This window comes from Bactrocera tryoni, chromosome 4 (assembly GCF_016617805.1).
Source record: "Bactrocera tryoni isolate S06 chromosome 4, CSIRO_BtryS06_freeze2, whole genome shotgun sequence".
In the NCBI taxonomy this organism is placed as follows: domain Eukaryota; kingdom Metazoa; phylum Arthropoda; class Insecta; order Diptera; family Tephritidae; genus Bactrocera; species Bactrocera tryoni.
Genome location: NC_052502.1, coordinates 56,884,794 through 56,901,423, shown reverse-complemented (window position 1 = coordinate 56,901,423; position 16,630 = coordinate 56,884,794). Strand labels below are relative to the sequence as shown.

The 16,630-nt window shown below is 36.3% G+C and overlaps 1 pseudogene; it reads right to left on the bottom strand.

Annotated features, from left to right (window-relative positions):
• Nucleotides 1-456: 456 nt before the first annotated feature.
• Nucleotides 457-6,168, bottom strand: LOC120774613 (annotated as a pseudogene).
• Between the last annotated feature and the right edge of the window lie 10,462 nt (nucleotides 6,169-16,630).

Genomic DNA, 16,630 nt, shown 5'->3' with positions numbered 1-16,630 from the left:
AATCAATTCCCACAACAGCGGCTCTACCGGAATTGACCTGTTTTTATCCGGAAAAGGACTGTACGGAGATCTAACTTCGTTTGATCGGTAAGCTTTTGCCGTCGTCCTGCCGTCGATTAATCGATCGATGAGCTCACAAGGCACCCATCCTTTTGGCATAGAGTTTTCGTATATGCCAAAACATTAACGATATTGCCAAGCCCTTCTTCTTTTGATTTCTCCTTAGCCTCAGCTTCATCGATTTGTTCTCCAAAGTTTTTAGTTTATCATTATAAACCTTTCAAAATATGTACAAAGAAAATAAAACACAGACATTTTTAAGCAAATCCCACTTTTAATGTTAGTTGGCAGCAATGCCCAATTAAATGTAATGTGTGGCAAACTCGTATATTAACCGATGCCGAGAAGTGAAATCAATCAAACGTTAGCGCTTCCTGCAAAGTAGTGCATACCATTTCAATATCTCAAATGAAAGCAAGTTGGTTCTGCACATAAATATCCTTAAACCGCCGCAACCACATTGAAATGTTGAAAATTTACGCCGCGCGCAGTATCTATGGTGATGGCACGCTAATTCCTAAACATTCAGCAGTATTTACATTGATCTGTGGATTCAGACAGGCCGGCAGACGTTCATTGCTCCCCGGCAATTTATTTATTGTTTTTGTAGTGCCTGGTACTTTTTTTCTCGTTCGCTTCCAGTTAGAGAATATGCGGAGGCAAACTAAGCTGCAGTCATGCTGCCGTTTGTTGCTGTAGCAATATTGAAAAGCAGCAAATAACTGCGGACTAAGTAACTGTTGAAATGATTTTACGATTTACATTTTGTCTGCACTCGTATTTATGTTGCGGCTTACAAAAACCAGATGCAACAACGCATAAAAGCCACAAGAAAGGAGCTGGAGGCAAATAATAAAAGAATCCAACCGACATTTATGCATGTATGTGTGTGCTTGGAATTACTGTGGAGCCTGTGTTGTTGGTATATTTGTATTTCGATGAGGTAATCGTTGCCGAGTTTTAATCGCCAATACTGCTGACAATGCGCTGAGATGCTTTGTGGGCTCGAACGATGATTTCGTGGTTTGGTTACAATGAATTTCAGAGGGCTGCGCCTCTCAATAACGGTATGAATATAGAGATGTTTAAATAGAGATATATGCTGCATACACACATAGGTACGGTTGAAGTCAATGCTTCATGGCAGGAAACAGTTACAGCGGCATTGCGCTCCAGTTAAGTGCGAAATTCCGAGCACAGCTTGGCTTGATTGGCATTTACGGTTGCCGGTATAAAAATTATTATTTGTTAGTGTATATAGTATATATAGTAGATAGCTGCATGGTATATTCCAGGACTTGGTGTAAAATGCATATTTTCAGCGTTATTTTGGATTTTAAAAATTTTTCTGGGAGATATGTGACAAAAAAGTTCCCGGAAATTGAAAATAAAACGCAAAGTGTTTAATTATTCATCGATATTAATTTTGTTGCCTTCAAAGTAATCCCCATCAGACACACATACACTTATGCCAACGATTTTTCCAGTCCTTATAATACTTTTCATAAGAACTTTTTGGGATGGCCTTCAGCTCCTTCAAATAATTATGTTTTATCTCTTCGATAGACTGAAAACGGAGCCTAACTGGTGAATGTGGTGGTTGATCGTTAGTATTCATTGCGTTTTTGCTTTAACTTCTTAACTTCGGTCACAATCATGGCTCGATGGCGCATCAAACCACGATAATCGAAAACAACGGCTCGTTTTTTTCTTCCATTCCGAAGCTTGTTGTTCTTTAACCTTTGGTTTCCATTTTCGGCATGTGTAACTAAGCTTTGAATCATAATACATTGGTGTCACAAGAACATATTTACACTATTACCTGCCCACGGTTTACGTTGCATCGACTAAGTTTTGCTTTTTGGCATCGTTTCGAAGTCCATTACTGACAAAATATTTTATTTTAGATTCCTTTTAGTAGACTTTTCGGCATTTCGAGAATAGTAAAATGCGATATAGTGGCGGTTTTTATTAGGAAAGCACATAGTAACAAGTTTGTTAGGGCTTTGGGATCGTTCTTATAGGTAGATCCACAAAATAACCGGGTATATCCTTAAACTCAAATCTCGGTCATTTACAACAGCGCTGGAAAATTTGTCGTTGCCGTTGTCATCTAGCTCGTTCTGCATGAATTATTGAGCTTGGATATGTAACAGGTGTTTTATTTGTTGAGGATTTGATCTTTCAAAAGATTCTTAATTTGTACTCAGCTTGGTTTGCCACTTCGTAATAAACAGACTTACTTCGGAACAATGTTCACACATCTGTCAAAGTATATTATATTAAAATCAGTCGGTAATTCGAGCAACCATGGATCGATTTCACACCACGCTTACTCTAGTTTACTTGCTGCTGTAGAGCAGAATATAAAGAAGACTCTAACGAGTCCGTCCGCCATCACCGGCAACAACTGGATGTCCACCCCTTTGTGGAAGATTTTGCAAAAGAGTCTTCAACTAGTGTAAGAATTGAAGCCGTCGCAGGTTCGGTGAATGAACCCAAAAGAAAATGGTCACCGAAATCGATTTTCACAAGAAAATTATGTTCAGCGAAGAAGATCACTTTGGTTAATCAACAAAATTGTCTCATTTGGAGTGCTGATAAATTACAAGCCATTATTGAGATGTCGATACATCCTCAAGAAGTCACGGTGTGATGTGCTCTATGAGCAGAGGGAATCAATAGTCCATGCTTTATCAAAAATTAAGCCGTCTATAATGTTATAGTCAACGGGGAATGCTATAGAGACACGACTAATGATTTTTACGTGTCTGAAATGGAATATATATATGTGAACGACCTTTGTTTTCAAGAAGATGACACCACGCAGGCAGTTTTTTCGAGGCAGCTGCGGCAGTCACTACCCCGAAATAATTTTTAAAACATAAAGGCGAGCCCTTATCTTTATAATAAAGCTCTTGAGACCCAGAATTCATTATTGGATAATATTCGACGGAATAGGCCACGTCCAGTCGCAGTGAAGAAAATATATCAGCCGTAGCTAAGAAGCGAAGTTCACAGAACCTCGGACTGACGTATGGAACGACTTGATGCATTTTACGTCGATATCTTAAATTGAAAACATACAAAATATAGCTTGTGCTTCGCTCTATAGGTTCTTGAAAAGTTCCAAGAGACCCGAAGTTTTCGAGACAAGTTTTGTTCAGCGATGAGACCCATTTCCGGTTCAATGGGTATGTAGACAAGCAAAATTGCCACATTTGGGACGAAGAGCAACCTGAGGAGATTCAAGAGCTACCATTTTGTACATGGTGTGGTTTGTGAGCTGGTGGATTCATCGGTCAATATTTTTTCAAAAATGTTTCCGGTGAGAAAGTATGACTATGAACTAGTTCAAATAGTTCAAGTCTGTGAAGATATTCATCGAAATCTGTGTATTATAAATTTGCCTCGATGGACATGGATTCCACAAAACAAGCCATAGTTATCTAAAAACATAAAAGAAGAACACACAGATTTCTCAATTAACCGCATTTCCCACCTCTGAATTATTGGCTTAGACACCGCGCTCACTCCACTGCGCGCTACCCTCTTCACCACGAACTCTTTTTACCAACCATTTTCAACTTCATTCTTTGCCAGATATCTACTGGTGGTTTTTTAATTCCTTTTTGCCATTACTAAGCGCGAAATTGAAATGTTATCCGTGCAAATACCAAACAACAGCAGTTACAGCAACAACAACACGAACAACACTACAACGCAAACAATAGTTATTGCTTGGCAATTGTTATTCGATCGCAGCTTACAAAAGGATTAGCAACCGATTGGCAGTCGAGGATTTATTCAACTTCGCTGTTATTCTCAGTGCTTTGCCATGCTTTCAACTCCATTTGCGCTTTTTGCAACACATTTTTTTCATGCGCCAGCCCTACCCTGCGCTCACTCTCGCCCCTTTTGAGGTTAAGTGAAGTCGCGTCGCTGCTGAGTTGCACATAAATTAAAGTGTGGTTTTTAAAGTTTTTTTCTTAGTGCTTCCGCGTTTTTGGAATCCCTTTTAGCACTCGTTTTTTGAAAATTAAAATTAATTACCGCATTCTGCCGCCTCTCTTACCTTTCGCCCTGCTGGTGATAAAGAAAACTTGCAGCCGCACTTTGCTCTAATTACTCGAGTTGGAGTTTGAGTTTGCTCTTAGTTCTTTGCTTTGCCTTATTTCCTCATCTTCGCTCTGCTGTCGCTTTGGTTCTTGGCTCTTGGTCTTTAGTCGTCGTGCTCCTTTGGTCGTTTGAAGTTTGCCTTGTGGTATTTGGCGTTCGGTGGTTGGCCATGATTTTTATTGCTTTTGCAACTTTTGCTATAAGGAACACTAAAAGACACGCCGTTCTTTCGTATTTTACGATTTAGTAGTTTTACAATTTTCGTATTTTCTTTTTTCATCAGATGATCGCCTCTTTGGCAATGTAAAAGTGCATTAATTGACGCAGCATAGTTTCGAAAAAAGAGAGCGTTGTGCTTTTCACAAAAGACATTATTTGCATATGATGCCGCGGATGAGCAGAATAACTTTGAAATGAAATTCTATATACTATATATATTATGTTTTAGGAAACCTTGGGTGCTATTAAGTAAACTTTAGGGATGGCGATGGGATTACTGAGGAGTTTGGAAATAGTTCCTAAGCTCAGACTGATTGCAATATGCCAAATGTAGTAGACTCTTTTTACGATTCTACAAAGAAGTTCCATTAAATTTTGTGTGCGGAATCCAATTTCTGGTACCGAAACGTTCAAAATGTTAGAAAAGGCCTTCGGTGATAATTGTTTGCCGCGAGCAATTGTTTTTGATTGGTACAAATTATTCAAAAAGGTTCGAAAACTCGTTGACGACGAACCACGTCCAGGACAGGCATCAACATCAACTGATGATCACCACGTCAATTAAATAAAGAAACTGGTTCTTAAGAATCGACGATAAACCGTCAGAGGTCTTTCTGGCATCGTTGGAATATCAGAAGGTTTAGTGAAAACCATTTCGAAAGATCATTTGGTGAAAGTATGATTGATTCCAACATCACTATTTTTTTTCGAAAAACAGGGTTACGTTAACGTCGGTGAAACAATACATTTGACTATCAGGATGTCATGAAGTGTATTATTACAGGCGGTGAGTCTTAGATTAATGCTTTCGACCCGGAAACTGATGTTCAATTGGCCAAATATCGTGGTAAAAGTGAGTAAAAAACAAAGTACAGGTAGGTCAAAAATCAAGGTGCTGGCCGCAAATACCGTATTCGCCTGATTTTGCTCCGTGGCTGTTCAGCAAACTCAAACTACTGCTCCGGGGCAACCGTTTTTTGTCAATGGCTACGCGCATTGATGGCTGGGCTAAGGCGGATTACTTTGAGGGGGGCGACGTAGATGTTGAAGAGAAATTAAGAAATTTAAAAGTATGAACAAAGTCTTTTTATTTTTTGTCCATAATCTTGGCATTTGATTTAAAGTAAGATTAAATTTAACTTCTGTAGAGAAATTTACTTTGGGTTTGCGTTTTTTCTTTTGAAACATTTCTGCTTTTTAGTTTCTAATGTTTCTGACCTCTTTAGTACATCCTAAGATTTTATACTATATTATTTTAACCAATAGAATAATATTCATGCCCATTCCATGTATCTGTTTAGTTGAAAAGACGAAGGACTCTACGGTAGTCTACCGCATACAATGAAGAATCCTCATATATTTATCGCGATTTTAACATAGAATCACTTACACTAAGTTAAATATCCTATTTAATGTTATTAATGTCAATCTCCACCTATAACCCCTGAATGATATAATGTGTAGCGGAGTTTCCGTCTATTCTAGACACTTGCAGCCTATTGCCCTTTCAAGTAACTTTGGTATGTCTCCACTACCTGTGTTTGGCGCTTGGTGTCCTCTACGACGACAGCCTGATGCATGGCTATCTTTTCGAGTACATGAACCTTTTCTGTGCCTGTGGTATACTCTGGATGGTATCTTGGTTGTTTTGGAGCTGAACGGTGCCATATTTAAGTTTTGATTTTGATACAGACCTTGGATGGCATTCGTCGTGTTTGCTGCTGTCATTACTGGTGTATTTTGACTGTTACAGCCGGTAGCACTCTTCATCGTCTGCTTAATGGAGGCGGGGTTATTTTCAACGAAATCATAATGGAAGCGCAGAATCGGTATGCGTACAGAAAAAATTTTTTACCTCCAATCTCGCCATGGTCAGCTACTCGATTATCGCCCGCTGCCAATTCAACATAATCACTGGTATCCAGACAACTTGGCGTATTGTGATGCTGATACAGGTGTTCCCACACTTCCCACAATCAGAGATAGGCTGAATACCGAAGGTTTATTGATTCATATCACCATATTGTGAGAATCCCTCTTAGTTTCTAAGGACAATGTGTGTTCGCCTTTAGGATGCTCTCATTGCTATTACGTTAAGGGTGACATGAGTTTCCTCGGCTAAAAACAGCCTTTTTTCAGCAATTATTTTCTCATATAAAAAGTGAATTATTGTATTGTTATAAACAAACACTATTAACAAAGAATTTCAGAAATGTTTGGAAAAAACATTTTAAACTCGGCGATGCGCCCGAGTTGGCAGGATAACTCCTTACAGGATCATCTAAAGTGAAAAAGTGCGTGTTTTAGTTCAAACCTTAACTTAGAACTTGGACGAAGGAAAAAAAACTGAAAATTGGATTTTGGCAGACACTTTTACAAACAAAAAATTAAAATTTGGCGATATTTTTTTTTTCAAATAGTTGTAATCGAAAAAAGTCTTTAACGATTGCAAAGTGTATTCAACAAAGTGAACTAAGTACATATATGACATTTAATTTTTCTTTACGCTTATTTGACATGAATGTTGTCATTGACTTAACCCTTACATTTATTCAAAAATTCAAATTCGGAAACTCAAAAGTAAGCAAATTTCAAAACGAAAAACAATATTTTTTTAAATAACTGAATAAAATGCCGAATACTTGTTGCATATGCAAAAGAACTCATGGAAGCAACTTACCAATGTTTTGTGCTCCAACTGACAAATTGCAATGGAAGGAATGGGAAAAAGTATGTGGCGTACAACTCAGTTTGTCATTGAGAATATGTGGGCTACATTTTAAGGCGGAGGAAATAAAAGAATCTCCCCTTAAAAAAAGACGACTAAGCCCCGATGCAGTACCCTTATTAAACTTACTTCCCAATCTTCAAGAAAAAAAGTAAGAAACCCTCATATTTTGATAAATAGAAATTTTACGTTTTTACTATTGATTAGGTCTCAAGACAAACTTGTTTGCGCGAAAATTTTAACAACTGATCGGAAGCTATACATGCTGTGCTGTAGTTTTTGTGGTAAGGAGTTTTTGTTGTGGAATTGGTGTAAATTTCCGATGCACATGAACGAGAACCACGCGTTTTTTAATAATACTCTTGCCAACGCAGCTGTTCAAACCGAGTAAGTTATTTTTGGTTGTCTAGTTTAAACAAGGCCATGCATCAAGCCCTCGCTAACCTGTAGAGGAAAATTGCCTTGCAAAGTATCACATGAACATACTTGTATAATGAACATCATTTGAGAATATAACGCACAACCACTGATTATTTTACCTACATATGGTAAGATATCGTGGTGCCATGCGTTTGTATTAATACTCCTCGTTGTATAATGTGAATATACTTTGGGGTGTCTTTAGACTAAATTTTAATGTGATATGGCTAATACGTTTACATGTAGGGGTAATCATTTGTCGGAACCGATTAAATAAAATGACAGTAACAAATAACTCCCTTACAGCATGTCATACATTTTGCGATATATTTTCACCTTCTAAACAACTAATTGATCATACAAAACATGGTACTTATTACATGTTCATGAAAAGTATAAAGCATTCAATTTAACGATTTTTCTTAGTTCTTAATATCTTTCTGAGCTGAAAACCGTATCATTTTCTTATGTATTAGCGATGCAGAACATATAGTTGCCAAGGAACAGAAAAATTTAGAACTTCAATGAAGGGCTTTTAGAACATAGTAAATTAAGTAAACAGGAACGGATCTGTGTGCTCTCCATAGATGAGATGAAAATAGCTTCATGCTATGAGTATGATCCGATGGAGAGAGTCGTGAGAAAACCATCAAACTATCTGCAATTTGTATTCGTTCAAGGATTGGTGTCCTCATGGAAGCAACCAATTTTTTATGGGTTTGATTATAAAATAAAGAAGATACATTGGTGAACATAATCTCAAAACTATATTCAGCAAACTTTACAGTCGTTGGAGTCGTTTCGGACATGGGGCCTTCTAATCAAGCAATGTGGAAAGATATCGGTATCTCAACTTGTAAGTGGTATATTATTATATTTTTATGAGAATGCTAGAATGCTTCTTAATTTACAATAATTTAAACTAATTCATTAGCAAAAACTTGGTTCAATCATCCTAATAGTGATACACAACGTGTATTCGTGTTTGCTGATACACCGCACCTTTTAAAATTAATTAGAAATCACTTCATAGGTAGTGGTTTTATTTATGAAAAAATTATAACAGTACAGACAATTAAGCAAGTTTTGAACCTAACGACAGTCTCGGACGTATCCATTACTTATAAATTAAGCGATGAGCATTTGGAAGTAAAAGGCGCAAGCCATCAAAAAGTCAAGCTTGCTGCGCAACTATTTTCGAACACGTGTGCTAATGCTATAAGAAGATGCTATATAGATGGACATAAAATATATACCGCAGTGGAATATGCAGATTTTATCCAACTTGTTAATAACTGGTTTGATATTTTTAATTCTAATATTCGTTCTAATCAAACTTCGTTCACAATGCCATATGGAAAAGCACTTTTGCAATAAAACGAAGTGCTCGAAAAAATGTCAAAAATAATGTCTGAGCCCTTGATTCCAAATAAACGATGCATAGCTCCTTTTCAAAAGGGAGTAATTATTTCCACAACGTCTCTTAAGCTATTACTTGAGTGCCTACATGGAAACTTTGGGATGGAATATATTTTAACGCAGCGCCTGAATCAAGACATCTTGGAGCATTTTTTTTTGGCGCTATGAGAAGGGTTGGGGGGCAATATGATCATTCGACCCCGCTACATTTTAAATATCGACTTCGAAAATATATGTTTGGTAGATATATTAAAATGATCCTTTAAAGTGTTTTTATTTAATTTGTGTTTTTTTTTTTTGTAGCACGGAACACCGAAAGTTTAAGCTCAACATTGAACGTACAACTAGATCCGGAGCCGGAATATTTTTTTGAAGATGAGATATATGTACATGAAGAACACTTTTTAAGTAAAGAGCTTGACAAAATTAATAATCAAAATTTAAGTAGTACAAGTTTGGGTTCATTTTATGAAGATGGACTGGAATATTTGGGTGGTTTTTTAATACACAAATTAAATTTAGGTGACAGAATTTCAACTGATAGTACATGGACATGGGTAGACCAGCGAGGGGGGATAAACTTTAAGAAGACGTGTTTATAAATGTGAATAACGACAACATTTGCAGTGACAGAAATTTGGTAGACATACTTTTTGATAAATGCAAACATATTGCTCTTGAGAATGATGTCAAGAAATTGTTTTTTACGTGCAGGATACATTTTCGAATCAAGCATTTGAACAAAAATTTGCATCAAAAATATCACAACGACTTGAAAATACAATACTAGAAAAAAAACTACTCATTTAATTTTTGATGTATGCTTTGGAATGAACTATATGAAAGAATTATAATAACTATTATAATTTAAAGAGTCGCATAAACATCTGTATACAGTTTCTAATAGTTTGGCGGGGTACTGGTTACGACGTATATAAAGAGTTACAATAAAATTTGTGAATAATGTTGCATTTATACACGTATGTAATTGTTTGTAAAATAAATATGAAGTCATTATAACGTTGAGAACAAATAAATTGGTTGTCTCTATTTCTACTACGTTTATATTTATCATATATATGTATGTAAAGCAAGTGGCTTCATATTGTTCAAAATCAAAAAAAACACACGGGTTAATGTAAACAAATACATGAATTGTTGACTATTTTATTGTCAAATAAGCGTAAGTCAAATACTTAGTTCACTTTGTTGAATACACTTTGAACGATTGTATATCAAACACCTACGTAAAATTCCATGAACATCGGTTGAGCAGTTGCCGACCGACTTTAAAAATACAGTTTCGAGAAAAACGCGTTTAAAGACTTCGCCTAGCTAGCCTCGAGCGCACAAGTTCTCAAGTCTGTATCTCCGAAACTATTACTCGGCTCAACTTGAAAATTTAAAGCAAAATTCTAGAGGTTGTGTAAAATTTAATAAGATAATAAAAAAATATATTTTTCTGAAATCCGTAAACCCCCATTAAGCCTCTTCGCCACGGCAAGGCGACCAACGCTAAAGGAGAATGTACATTAAGAAGGAGATGAAATTCTTATATTGGATTTAGAGTGTGGGATTACCAATTGAGTGTAGTATAGTTTTAGACCATTTTCATTTAAGAAAAATTAATGATGTGGACGGATTTCCTCAATCTTTCTTTAGGTAGCGATCTCGTTCACTTTGTGAAAAATTTTAAACCACACATTACCTCGCCCTAGTGCCATTCTGATGCATAACTACGTAAGTGAGTATAATGAGTTTGTATATTCACAGAAATCATATTTAAAATATTGTCTTTGTATTTATGGTAGATATCTCAATAAATTTTATTTTACGGCCTTTTAACAATTTTTTAGTTTTTGATATTGTTTTTCAAAGTAGCTTTTTCTGGACCATAGTCTTCGTTGTCCACACAATAAAAAGAGCAAAATTTAGTTGCCAGCTTCTTGTTTATCGTAAACTAGATTAAAATTAAATTTAAGCACAATGCTTTCAACACTTTTCAATGCACAAGAACAAGTACAACGGGTAAAATTTCTTATTTCTCGCCCAAATTCACTTTTCATGGCGTGCAACAATAGACGAGGACAACTGTCGAAATTATGAAAATTGAAAATAAAAATGATTTTATGCAGAGCAGCTGTACGAACTTTCACATAAAATAGAAAAATCCACATAAAATGCTGCAGCAATACGGCGAAATGTGGTAATGTATGTGTGGCACGTGCTATATGTGCCGCACAAACCGTTGGTCAGTCTCTCATACATATACATGCATACATATATTTTACGAAAAGTAGCAGCAACAAACGCAAGTTATGCGATTTCATTTTCACAATCATGTGTGAACTTTGAACTTTGATGGGAAATAATTTTTGCGAAATTTCCAAACTGACACCAGAGGACAAACTGGGGTGCAACGCAGGCAAAAAAAAAAAAAAATTATAGTAAAGGCAACAAAAGTTGTGTGGTAAAGGGTTGTATGGAAGGGGCGAGTTAGTGGGCAAGCTTTCAATAGAAATGTGTGCTTTGCGCTGGTGCATGCAAAGGAAGAGGTAGTGAAGCGTGTGAATGCGGCGCAAGTGTGGCAAATAAACAAACGCTTGCGAATTTCCATGCAATAATAATACATAAGTACATACTTAGCAACAGCAACAATGTGTGTGAAAGCGCTTTTGTGCCAAACGAAACGAAATATCGGACGAGTTGGCGATAACTTTTCACCAACTGACATTACAATTACGACAGAGATACTTTTTATTTGCTCGGCGACAAAAAAGGTTGATGCTTTGTTGTTTTTGTGCGATTTTTCTAATATTAGAGTCATAAATGCAGGTCTCAGTTGTACACAATTTGGCCAGAAACTTTGCAGACACGTGGTCCACCACGCTTTGTGGAAGGCTTTTGTGTTGTTATTGTTGTTTTTAGCTGAATTTTAAGGGCGCTAACGTATGAATTAGAATTGTTTGTATCCATAAGTCAATATGTGCAATTTTATATAGGGGCAAACATATATACTGTATAATATATGTTTATTACAAAGAGAGATGTATGGCCTCGACGATGCTTAGCGGGTTCAATTTGAGGCAAGCTTATAACTTCTTAATCAATTGGTAAACAATTGTTATTGCTGAAATATTTAAATGTGTTTGTTATAAATACACTGAAGCCGCTTGACCTTTCCATTTTCTAGGGGTCAAAGAAGATCCGAAGTTTTTTAGCCAAATTTTGTCCAGATATGAGGTCCATTTGTGGGTCAATGGGTATGTTGGGACGAGAAGCAACCTGAAGAGATTCAAGGACAGCCATTTCATGCAGAAATTCATGTGATTTGTGAGCTGGTGGAAACATCGGTTCATATTTCTTAAAAAAAGATGCACGAAATAATTTTCATAGATTATCTTCGAAAGATTAAAATAACTTATTTTCATTCAAAGGAAAAACATTTACTTCGTGTGGCCCGAAGCTATAAAATTCTTCATAAATACGAAGGTTGCCTTTCACATTTCGTGATTAGAAAACAAAAACATATATTAATCATCGGGGATAGCTTAATTTTTTTCCAAATATTCTCCTTTAAGATCTATATACTCTTGCAAGAGTTTGAACCAGTTGTCGAAGCACTTTTGCCACTTTGATTGCGATAGCTCCAAAACATGCTTTCTGAACGCGTCAACCGCCCTTTAAGGTGTTGAAAAATGTTGACTTCTGAATCTATTTTTTACGTATGAGAATAAAAAAAGCAAGAGATTCTAGAATAAGAGATTACGAAGGCAGGACTATATGGTGAATGTATAAACAAGTCGATGTTTTGAGCAGTTTTTTCAGTCGACGTGTGAGAGCTCGCACCGTCGTGGTGAAGAGTGATCTGTCTTCGGCGGTCGGTTTTCCTGATTTCTCTAAAAACAAATGGCAAACAATTGTATACCACTCAGAATTTATTCTTGTATGGTTTTTATGGTACGGTGGCGACATGTCCAGTTTTGCCAGACAAAAAAACACAGGCCACCATTTGTGAACAACTTTTATTGGATTCGGCTCATCTGGAAATATCCATACAGTTGACTGCTGTTCGCTTTCAGAGTTATAGACACGAACGATCTTTTGAGCGATTGACGAGTTATGTGGGATCCACTGTGAACAATTTTTTTAAGTTAAATGTTCATGAAATATTTAATGAGTGGTAGTCCCATTTAATAGTTGTCTTAGCCTCTCGATAGGCCACACGACGATCTTGCAATATCAGTTTGCGTACAGCATCAATACTTTCCCAAACAACAACGACGATCTTCACGAAATTTGTCTTCTGGTGATCTATGACGTCGATAGAATTCACTTTTCCATCGATAAGCACAGGCCCTTGAAAGAGCTTCATCGCAAAAATTTAATTAAGTTCATCGATGCACGGCTGCTGAGTTAATTCACGTTGAAAATTGTAAGTTAAGTTAATTAAAGTTAGAGTTAATTAAATTTTTTCGCCGAAACGAATATTTCAAGTTACTCTTAGCAACAGAAATAGTCGTCAGATGTCAAAACATTTTTACTATGTATGAAATCAAAGATGTCAAAATTTACGATAAAGTTGTGCGTTGCGATATTTCAATGCTATGGTTGCTAAATCGCGAAATATAAAAAGCAACCTACCAACACAAGATGACTTACGAGTTCTTGATTCCGTTCGTTCAATTTATATGGCGGCTATATGCTAAGATTATCCGGTTTAAACAATTTCTCTGGATATTGTCTTAGAATAACTCGTACTAATTTTTCGGAATATTTTTCATCAAATCAATCAGCTTTTCATACAAACACTTTCTGCCTTTAGTTGTAGTAGTTGTACAACCGCAATATCCTATATAGATCCGGTATCAATGATACCGACAAATATTTTTTGGGTAGAAAAGAACGTGCGTAAAGTTTCAGATCGATAACTCAAAAGAAAACAAGTAAGGAAGGGCTAAGTTCGGGTGTCACCGAACATTTTATACTCTCGCATGATAAAGTGATAATCGAGATTTCATTATCCGTCGTTTACATATTTTTTTATTTTGCTGTAAAATTAATTAGAGTAGTAGTTCCTGAGATATGGTTTTTGGTCCATAAGTGGGCGACGCCACGCCTTTCATAAAATTTAGTGCTTCTGATGTTTTTTGTTAGTCGGTTAACGCACTTTTAATGATTTTCAACATAACCTTTGTATGGGAGGTGGGCGTGTTTATTATCCGATTTCTTCCATTTTTGAACTGTATATGGAAATGCCCGAAGGAAACGCCTCTATAGAGTTTGGTTGACATAGATATAGTAGTTTCCGAGATATGTACAAAAAATTTAGTAAGGGGCGGGGCCACGCCCCTACCTAATGCGATCCTTTGTGCCAAATTTCACTTTAATATCTTTATTTATGGCTTAGTTATGACACTTTATAAGTTTTCGGTTTCGCCATTTTGTGGGCGTGGCAGTGGGCCAATTTTGCCCGTCTTCGAACTTAACCTTCTTATGAAGCCAAGAAATACGTGTACCAAGTTTCATCAATGATATCTCAAGTTACAGCTTGCACGGACGGACGGACAGACAGACAGACATCCGGATTTTAACTCTACTCGTCACTCTGATCACTTTGATATATATAACCCAATATCTGACTCTTTTAGTTTTAGGACTTACAAATAACCGTTATGTGAAAAAAACTATAATACTCTCCTTAGCAACTTTGTTGCGAGAGTATAAAAATGGGGGACTAATTTGGATATATACGGACAGATTGAAAGACAAATAGACGGACATGGTTTCTTCGTCTCATATCTTCATGCAAAGACCTTTTTTGACCTCAACGCCTTCTTTTGTGTCAAACAAACTTCGTGGTAAACTCAACATACCCTCTTCAATAACTATAGAATAATGTGAGTCATTGATAAGCAGCCATGACATTGCTAAATATCTTGACATTCATCATGAAACGGTTTTGTACCATTTAAAAAAGGCAGGATACAAAAAGAAGCTCGATGTTTGGGTACCACATATATTGTCTGTGAAAAATTTGATGGACCGAGTTAACAACTGAGATTATTTGCTGAAACGAAATGAAATCGAACCATTTCTGAAGTGAATGGTAACAGGAGACAAAAAGTGGATCAAATACGACAATAATGTGCGGAAAAGATCATGGTCCAAGCGTGGCGAAGCTCAACAAAGGGTCGTAACTTACTATTTGGTGTTAATCCCAACATTAGAAACCAACACCCACTATGAGCTGCGCCAGCCTAGTCGAACGATTGATTCTATTATTCTATCATTTTATTGTGAAGAATTGATATAAATGAAGCAATTAATCGAAAAAAACGGTCAAAAGTAATCAAGAGAAATGGGTTCGTCTTCCATCAGAATAACGCTACACCACGAACATATTTGATGACTCGGCAAAAAGTGGGAGAGCTTGGCTGGGAAGTGTTAATGCATCTACTCTATAGCCCTGGCTTTGCACCATCAGACTATCACTTGTTTCTGCCAATGCAGAACTCTCTTAATATAGTAAAGTTGGTTTCAAGAGAAGCCTGTGAAAATGACTTGGCGCAGTTTTTCGCCGAGAAACCAGAAAAGTTTTACACTGATGGAATAATGTCTCTAGCGGAAAAATGGCAAAAAGTGTTCGACCAAATGGTACATATTTCGTTCATTATAAATGCGAACAAATAAGTTGAAGTTTGACATAACCCTGAAAATTTCGTCTTTAACGCTTTGGATTTAGGTCATTGCCTAGCATATGACTGTTTATCGATCTTGGAATGAAATCCTGAAACCATACTATACACTGACGTAAGTATATCTATGAAAAATTTGGGATTATTACAATGGAATGCCTCCAATAATTGTGGTGAATCATTAACGATATATTTGTTCAACTCTGAGATAGTGTGGTCCTCACTTAAGAGAAAAAAATAATGTAAGTCTCTTACATTTTCTATAAGTTGCGGACCATGTGATGGTAGGCATATCATACATACATATATACTAAAATCGAGATTAATATTCCGATGTATTAATTTTTGAAATTCGTAAATTTCCATATGTATTAAAATTTAAAACTTTTTCTTTCACATTTTTGCAAATTCCATTGCGCTGCCACTTTCTCAGCGCGTGTTTACTGATTGCTTATATAACCGCAGGGTTGCTATCGCAAACAAAGTTTAAATCGTGAGTTTTTCGATATATTTGTTATTTATTTTGCACAACTTTTTTCACTTTACTTTTATTTATTTGTTATTTTTGCTCATTTTAGTTTTATAAATTGCATCCCTTTCGGCTGTTGCCATGCAGTTGCTTGGCCTTCATTTCAACTTTTCTGCCGCTCATCTTGAGAGCTTCGGCGTACCTACATATTTCTTTCAGTCTTCTAACCACAACACAACAATCTTTCGAATCTCTAAAGTTTTCTCAAAACCGGTAAAGGTGTGCGTGATTATACACATACTCATATGTATATATGTATGTTTAAACTTATCATCGACTTCGTATACCTTTTGAGTGATGGCAAATATTTTTAAGGTTATTGTTAAAAAGATAAAGTTTTCTTTCTTTCACTCTTCAAACACAATATATTTGTTGTTCTTTGTTGCGTTTTTCGCCAATTTATGACCCTCACATATGAAGTGCTTGGAAATATATGCC